Raw genomic sequence first — 9,055 nt, forward strand, 5'->3', positions numbered from 1 at the left:
CATTCCATCTATTCTCGTTCATCAGATCACTTACTACTCGAATTTCCTCATTTTCTGCAGATTGTTGTTGCAGCACCCGAAACTTTGGTAGAGTTGGTATCCACGGATCCCTCCAGATATTAATCGTGTTGCCCTTACCCACAACCTTCACAGCCCCCTTATCAATAATTTCTCTCGCTGAACATATCGATCGCCAGGTGAAACTCGCATTCGGGCTCACTTTTGCATCCATGAACTCACTCTTGGGGAAATACTTCATCTTCAAAGTGCGAAACAGCAGTGACTTCGAGTTTGTTAGTATTCTCCATGCTTGTTTCCCAAGGAGCGCTTTATTGAAAACCCGCAAATCTCGCATACCCAAGCCCCCTTCCTTCTTAGACCTTTGGGTCTTATGCCAAGCCACCCATGCTGTACGTCTCTCCTCTTTCTGTTGCCCCCAGAAAAAATTCCTACAGAGGCGCTCCACTTCATTGAGAATACTCACAGGGACATTAAAGCACTGCATAGCGTAGGTTGGGATTGCCTGTGCAATGGATTTTAACAGAACCTCACGCCCTGCTTGAGAGAGATAACCTTCTTTCCATCCTTTCAATTTCTTCCATATTCTATCCTGAATAGTTTGGAAAACTCGTTTCTTAGAACTTCCAAGGTGTGTTGGAAGTCCTAAATATTTTTCATGCCCTTCAACAGCCTTAAAAGTCAACTTCATCTGAAGCATATCCTTCTTTTGTGAGTCCAAATTTCGGCTAAAAGACACCTCCGATTTTTCCATATTCAGTTTTTGCCCCGAGGCAGCTTCATAGATAGAGAGAATTTCGAGGACTTTCTCCACTTCTTCCTCATTGGCCCGAGTGAACAGTAGACTATCATCAGCAAAGAAAAGGTGAGAAATTGGATCCACCTTATTCCCTATTTTAACACCATGAATCAGTTTTTTCTCCTCAGCATCTCTTAGTAATGTTGACAAACCTTCTGCACATATTATGAAAAGGAAAGGAGAGAGGGGGTCCCCCTGTCGAAGCCCCCGAGAAGGAAGAAACTTCCTGGACGGTTGTCCGTTAATCAATATCGAGAAAGCTGCAGAACGGACACATTTCATAATATTATCTACAAAAGAGTTAGGAAAACCCAACTTAGTCATCATTTTTTCCAGGAAACACCACTCCACTCGGTCATAAGCTTTGCTCATATCTAACTTTAACCCCAAAAAGCCATTCCTGCCTGTTCGTTTCTTTCTCAGATAGTGAAAGCATTCATATGCTACTAGAATGTTGTCAGAAATTAAGCGACCCGGAACAAAACCACTCTGGGACTCATGTATGATATCAGGGAGAACTTTTTTCATTCTATTTGCAAGGACTTTAGCAACCAATTTATATAAGACGTTACACAAACTAATCGGTCTATAATCACCAGGAGACTCACAAATTTTCTTTTTCGGAATTAAAACAATGTGAGTCTGATTAATAGACTCTATCTCTTCTCCATGGTTTAGAATCCCCAACACCCTAGTAATAATATCTGAGCCAATAATATTCCAGTATTTTTGATAAAATAACGCACACATACCGTCTGGGCCCGGGGCCTTTGTTGGGTGCATTTGGGACAAGGCATCTGCGACTTCATCTCCTGTAAACGGCACATCTAACATGTTCACCATTTCTGCCGAGACCATTGCGTTTACTTTATCTATCACTGGGTCCGGATCAACGTCATTGGAAGACCCAAATAGTGCCTCAAAGTGCGCCACAAACAGTTCCGAAATATGTCTCTCATCCTTATAAATATTATCAGCTTCATCCCTAATAAAATTTATACTATTTCTTTCACGCCTTTGCTTAGTTTTGGCGTGGAAGAAGCTAGTATTTTTATCCCCGCTTTTGAGCCATTCTTGTCTGCTCCTCTGCTTCCAGTAAATCTCTTCCCTACTCTCCAGCTCATTCATGTGATCATCTAATTTCCTCATTTCAGCAATTACTTCGACAGTTTGCTCTTCCTCCATGAGCCTGCCCATTTGTTGTTTACACTTTCGGAGCTCCTTAGCCACATCTCCAAACTTCTTATTGCTCCAGTGCGTGAGTTTTTGAGCTGTTCGCATTATATTCGTCGACACATCAGCGCCATTGTTCCATGCACCTTTGATAATCTCCCCACACGACTCGTCTCGGCACCAAAACTCCTCAAACCTATACAGCTTTTTCTTCCGTCTCTCCTGAGGTTCATCTATGCAAGTTCTAATACTGAGAAGAATAGGGAGGTGGTCAGATTTGCGTTTTTCCAGATGCGTTACAAAGGACCCCGCGAAAATGTCTTTCCATTCTTGGTTTGCCATAACTCTATCCAAACGCTCCTGTACATTGTCTACACCACCTCTATTATTTGACCATGTGAAATCATAGCCTACATAGCCAAGATCAATCATTTGACAAGATTGAGCTGCATTTCGGAATATTGCCGCCTCCTCAAATTTGAAGTCGCTGCCCCCCTTTTTTTCAGTTGACCATAACATGAGATTAAAATCTCCACACCACAGCCATGGTTTCACTATCTCCTCCTTCAGCATCTCCATCAAATCCCCCGTTTTCCTCTTATTTTCATCTTCCGGGTGCCCGTAAAAACCCGTTAGCCGCCACTCCTCGTAACCAGTAATCTGAATCCAGACATCCATATGATTCAACGAGAAAGATTTTAAGGTCACGTCCCACCCGTGTCTCCACAACATAGCTATACCACCCCTTCGCTTCCTACCAGAGCCAACACAACTAACTACTAACATTCCAGAACACTTCAGTTTCGACTTAATCTTCTCCATTTCACTAGAATTCAGTTTAGTTTCCTGGAGAAAAATTAAGGACGGGTTTTCTGTAAATACAATACGCCTAAGCGCATTGACTGCAAAGGAGCTCCCTAAACCTCTGCAGTTCCATGACAGGATCGTCATCATTGATCACCAAGGGCCCATGGTGTGGGGCCCGCCACTATTCGCATATCATCAACCTGCATATCTTCGACTGGAGCTGCATCTTCATTAACCCTTCGTTTTCTGCTTTTTATTAGTCCCTGTTCTGTCATCACACTATCATCAAAGTCCCTCTCCTTCCTCACCATACCTGCCTTAAAGGTTCCTCCTTCAGAACACATGTGGCCATCTTTTAGGATTTTCACCCATTTCTTCTTCTTGGCAATAGTTCTTATAGGTCCCTTGCTCGCCTCACACTGCGAAGTGTCCTCAGTAACACCCACTGTCGCCACCTCAATATGTTGTGGAACATTTTCAGTCGGCAATTCCCCAGCTATGGTTTCACCGTGGATTCCCGGAGTATCCTTACGCACAACTTCTGTTTTTTCCTTATCCCTTTCTACAGTCTCCTTCTCCTTTATGACCATTACCCCCCTGCTATCTTCTGCATCCCCCGTCACACCTGTCACCTTTTCCTTTCCTGTCCCTCCGATATCATCCAAGTTCCCCGCCATCAGGTGAGATTGTAACCCACAAAATTGAAGCTTTTCGACAACTTCGTTCATCTGCTCGCTCTCAGCCTTCTCCTTCCGATTGTTCCACTGTTTAGGCTTTGTGACAAATAATTGTCGCGCACATGAGTTTGCCCCATTCTCTCCTCTCCTCTCCTCCCCTTGCTTAGAATGCCTCCATGGTGATGCTTTTAACCACTCGCCATACTTTGTCTTTGTCTCTTCTTCCCCCTTATAGTCGTCACAATCTTTAAGACCATGACCTAATAACCCACAATGGTAGCAAAAAAGGGGAGGTTTTTCGTATTTTACTTCAAAAAAATCCTCAATCCCCCCTCTCATCTTTATTTTTATTTGCTGTTTTAGAGGTTTACGAACATCAATCAAAATACGGATTCGCACTGATTTATCTATTCCCACCAACCCCGACGCATCCATCTTAACAAATCGTCCAATTTTGTTGCCAATGGCTTCTACATTGGCGTTGATTAACCTACCTTTGAACGGAAGGTTATAAACCCTAACCCACATAGGGAAAGCAAAAATCTCCATATCCGATGGTCTAATTGATTCATCAATCTCCTCAAGCAAAAGGGCATGGTGATCAAAGTGCCAAGGCTGTCCTTCTAGCACTCTTTGTTTGTCCCTCCAATGGTAGAATTGGAAAGCAAACATATTTTTCCCCATAGCACTTATATCAAGACCATGTTTTGGCTGCCATATATTTTTAATAGTAGCCATAAATGCGTTGACATTTATATGTCTCCCAGTCCAGATTTTCCCTACCAATCCCAATTCAACCCTATCGTCCTCCGCTTCGGTCTCCCCCTCCACCCAATCAATTGCGTCCTCCTTGTCGTCCTCCAGTGATATTGCTCTTTTTAAAGAAGAATTATCCATTATTTCCCCCGTCCGATGTTTCTCAACCGTAATATTACCCTCCTTACTTCCCACTAATGGTTGTGAGGCCATTAGCGAAACCACCAATCTCAAGGAGAAACCTTGAGATAATCCTCCAGACGAGGAAAAAACTAGCGCCGCCGGCTAGGCTATACCCTCCCAAGGAAACCTAGAGGGAACTTTTTTTTTTTTTTTTTTTTTTTTTTTTTTTTTTTACCCTTTTAACTTGTAAGATATGAAATTATACATTCGAGTACAAGCAATCTAATTCCTCTTTGCTCTCTCTCCTCTCTCCTATTTCGATTACTGTCTTCTTTCTTCAAGCTCCATTAATGGAGTTCAATACATGAGAACGAAATTTTGGCTCCAGGCGAAACTTTTGCTGAGATTCTTTACTCAAAATTCTCTGTTTTTGTTCAATTAATATCCGAATTTCCTCAATTTGTTTTTTGATTTCTAACACTCTCTACCGACTACAATTCTCCTCAAATCTTCTTTTCATCTTTTGTAATCAACAAAATGTTGATTAATTCTTCTGTAATTGTTAAAATCTTGATTGAACTCGTCGTTCTTCAATCGAAATTTTCTGACCTAAATTTGCGATTTTCATCTTTCTTTAGGTGAATTATTGCTCGTGCTGGATGAATTGCCGAAGTCAGAGGAGATCTATTTCAAATTCAATTGACTTTCAGTTCTTATTCATTAACAAGGTTCGATCGATTTTCTTTTGAGTTTCCTATTCCACCCATGCCAACAATGGAAATAACAGATCTTTGCATCTGTTGGTCTGTGAGTTGTTTCAAGAGCTCATTTGTTTCATTTTCTACTCCAAGAATGTCGCTCATTCTTCGCTATAGAGGTTGAATTCAGTGATTTAGATAGTTTATAAGTATAATGTCAAATCTGCTTTTCGCAGGTACATTTGATCTATCCTGAGGATTGTGATGTCTGTAACCATTTCCTCAGGTTTTGGATTCACTGTTAGTTGTGGAGTAGGGATTTGCTAGCATTGCATCTTAGCCATGTAACACAGACTAACTTAATCTTTCTAATGGGAAACACTTAATTTAGGGCCTGTTTGGTATTATTGTGGTTTTCTGTTTTTTGGTTTTTCGATTTTCAAAGTCATATGATACAAGTCCTATAATGAATAAAAAATTAGTCAATTTATTGGGAACATGATGATTTTGGAAACTGACAACTGAAAAGTGAAAATTACTTTTTTTGGTTTTCAGTTTTTGATTTTTAGTTTTCAAAAAAAAACTGAAAACAAAAGCCGATAACGAACGGGCCCTTAGCTGGCGGATTATATGTTAAGTTAGGTTCTATAGGATTTGATTGTTCTTCAGTTATTAGCCACTTGTTTAGACATAGTCAAGTCCATTTAACTGTGGTTGATTAGTTGTAAGGCATAAGCTGCTTATATCACGTGTCAAACGGAGCCTGAAGCACATATCTGAATAAAATAAGAAAGCAATTGGATGGATAGCTTTAATATTGGATATGGAAAAAGCATATGATTGTTTAAAGTGAGATTTCATCTTTATTACTTTTGAGAAATTGGGTTTCTACTCTTGTTGGATAGGGTGGTTAAAACAATGTATTAGTATTACTACAGTTTTCTTTTCAGTTTTAGTTCATGGTATTCTAGGTGAAACTTTTGTCCCGTCAAGAGGAATTCGTCAAGGAGACCATTTATCTCCTTATATATTTATTTTATGTGCAGAAAATTATAGCTCGTCAATTGCATGAAGCTAGTTATGTTGGCTCTAAATGTATAGGTGTTACATTAGGACACACAAGAGTTAAAATTTCCTTCATAACTTTTGCAGATGATACTATGGTGTTTGCTAAAGCTACAAAGGATAGTTGTTATACAATCAAAAATATTTTAGATAAATATTGTTATATGTCAAGCCAACTTGTTAATTTTCAAAAGTATGCATTTTAATATACGCAAAATGTTTCAGAATTGGATTCGCATAATATCCTTCAAATGGAGAAATTCTTCTCGTTAGGTAAATATCTTGGTTTTCCAATCATTCATACCAAAGTAACGAATGCTATGTTTGCTGAAGTTCAAGAAAAAGTGTCTTCTCACTTGACCAAATGGAAAGTTAACTCCTTATCTCAAGTAGGTAGGATCATTCTTATTCAATCTAAACTAGCAACGAAGCCAATTATCAAATGCAAAGTTTTTCTTTGCCCCCTATCCTTCTTTCTTCCCTTATAAAAGTTATAGAAATTTCTTTTGAAATAAAGCCTCCGATGTTAAATCTCCGAATTTGATTAGGTGGGATGAGATTTGTAAACCCAAAAATTTTGGAAGTTTGGGTCTTTGAAAAGCTAAGACTAATAATATTATTGCCCTTCAATTCAAGCTTTTTTGGAAGATTTTAGATTCTCCTGATAATTTATGGGTTAATTTAGTTAAGTAAAGGTATTTAAATGATGACGAATTGTTTTCTTATAAAGTCAAAGCTAATGTTTCTTGGCAATGGAGAAAGTTGATAGGGTTAAGAAGTTCTTTTAAAAGGGATTAATATGAAATGTTGAAAATGGTGAGAACATTTCCTTTTGGTATGATAATTGGGTTTTTAGCTATCCTAATGCGGATATATGCCCTCTTGTTAGTGGCTCTGAAAGCAAGTATGAAAGTTAGTTACTTCATCAATCAGGATCGTCAACGGGATAAATCCCTTCATATGCAGTTTATCCCTCTACAGTTTTTCATTGGATTTGGGAATTAAAAGTTCCCCCCAAAATTAAATTTTTTATTTGGAAAATTTTACCAAAATGGACTTTCTACAAAGAAAAGGTTGGAATTAAGTCATGTTTTTCTTCCTATGGAGTGTGTCTTTTCTAATTATCATTATGAGGATTCCTCTCATCTCTTTTCTAGTTGTCCTTTTGTTATAGATATGTTTGAGGATCTCAATAGTCATATGAGCTGGAGTGCTCCTCCTGTTATTGTGAATGACTTTTCCTTTGTGGGTCATTTGTTAAACTTGAAATCTTATTTCTCGGTCTCTCAAATTGAGATTTTTACTATAATTTGGTAGTTTATTTAGTATAATCGGATTGGGTCACCTTTAGTTTTTACTACTTATAACCTTCAATTTTTGCTGTTTTTTTGGGACTTTTTGAACTTCTCCGGAAAAATTCTTAGGAAAGTCGACGTGACTTGGGACGTTGCATGGGTGTTTGGCACCACTTGTGTTGCCTCGAAAAGCCTTTGAACACCCCTTTTGTTCATTTCTCGTGAAACCCAAAATTACCTCGCAATGAACGTATTGGCATCCATATATTCGTTCCAAGCCACATGACTCTTTTTCAATGACCTCTCATGACCCTAAGAGGCATCCTGTGGCGTTCGGAGCACGGGTCCCCGAAAAGTCCAAAATCGTGTATTATAACCTTCAATTTTGACTGTTTTTGCGACATTTTTGAATATCTCCGGGTCTGGTAATATTTTCTCCCGAAACGTTTCTTGAAAAGCCGATGTGACTTGCAATGTCTCGCGGGTACTTGGCACCATCTGCATTGCCTCAAAAAGCCTCTGAACACCCCATTTGTTAATTTCTCGTGAAACCCAAATTTACCTCGAAATGAACGTGAAGACATTTATATATTCGTTTCAAGCCACATGATTTCTTTTCAATGACCTCCCATGTCCCTAGGAGGCATCTCGTGGCATTCGGAACCCGGACTCCGAAAAAGTCCGAAAGCGTATATTATAACCTTCAATTTTGGTTGTTTTGGGAACATTTTTGGATTTCTCTGGACCTGGTCATATTTTCTCCCAAAACGTTCCTAACAAAGCCGACGTCAATTGTAACGTTGCGCGAGTATTTGGCACCATTTATGTTATCTCGAAAAGTCTCTGAGCACCCCATTTGTTCATTTCTCGTAAAACCCAAAATTGTCTCGAAATAAACGTATAGGCATCCATATATTTGTTCCAAGCCACATGACTCTTTTTCAATGACCTCCCATGTCCCTAGGAGGCATCCCGTGGCGTTTGGAGCTCGGGTCCCGGGAAAGTCCGAAATCGTGTATTATAACCTTTAATTTTGGCTGTTTTTGAGACAGTTTTGGACTTCTCCTGACTTAGTCATATTTTCTCATGAAACGTTCTTAGGAAAGCTGAATGACTTATAATGTTGCGCATGTGCTTGGCACCATTTGTGTTGCCTTAAAAAACACCCCATTTGTTAATTTCTCGTGAAACCCAAATTTGTCTCGAAATGATGGTAAAGGCATTTATATATTCGTTTCAAGCCACATGACTCATTTTCAATGACCTCCTATGTCCCTAGGAGCATCCCGTGGCGTTCGAAACCTGGGTCCCGGGAAATTCCAAAAGTGTGTCTTATAACCTTCAATTTTCTCTGTTTTTGAGACATTTTTGGACTTCTCCGGGCTTGGCCATATTTTCTCCCGAAATGTTTCAAGGAAAGCTGACGTGACTTGTAAGGTTGCGTGGGTGCTTTACGTCATTTGTGTTGTCTTGAAAAGTCTCTGAATACCCCATTTGTTAATTTCTCGTGAAACCCAAATTTGCCTCGAAATGAACGTAAAGACATTCATATATTCGTTCCAAGCCACATAACTCTTTTCCAATGATCTCCCATGTCCCTGGAAGGCATCACATGGCGTTCGGATCCCGGACCCTATGAAAGTT

General features: G+C 39.5%; 1 long non-coding RNA gene across 1 annotated transcript; it reads left to right on the forward strand.

The window, feature by feature from the left end:
• Nucleotides 1-4,143: 4,143 nt before the first annotated feature.
• LOC104895216 (uncharacterized) lies at nucleotides 4,144-5,548 on the forward strand. The gene is made up of 2 exons (XR_790277.4): nucleotides 4,144-5,081; nucleotides 5,288-5,548. It is a non-coding gene; the product is annotated as an uncharacterized LOC104895216 (long non-coding RNA).
• The last annotated feature ends 3,507 nt before the right edge of the window (nucleotides 5,549-9,055 follow it).

The sequence above is a fragment of the Beta vulgaris genome, chromosome 6, assembly GCF_026745355.1.
Source record: "Beta vulgaris subsp. vulgaris cultivar EL10 chromosome 6, EL10.2, whole genome shotgun sequence".
Taxonomy (NCBI): domain Eukaryota; kingdom Viridiplantae; phylum Streptophyta; class Magnoliopsida; order Caryophyllales; family Amaranthaceae; genus Beta; species Beta vulgaris.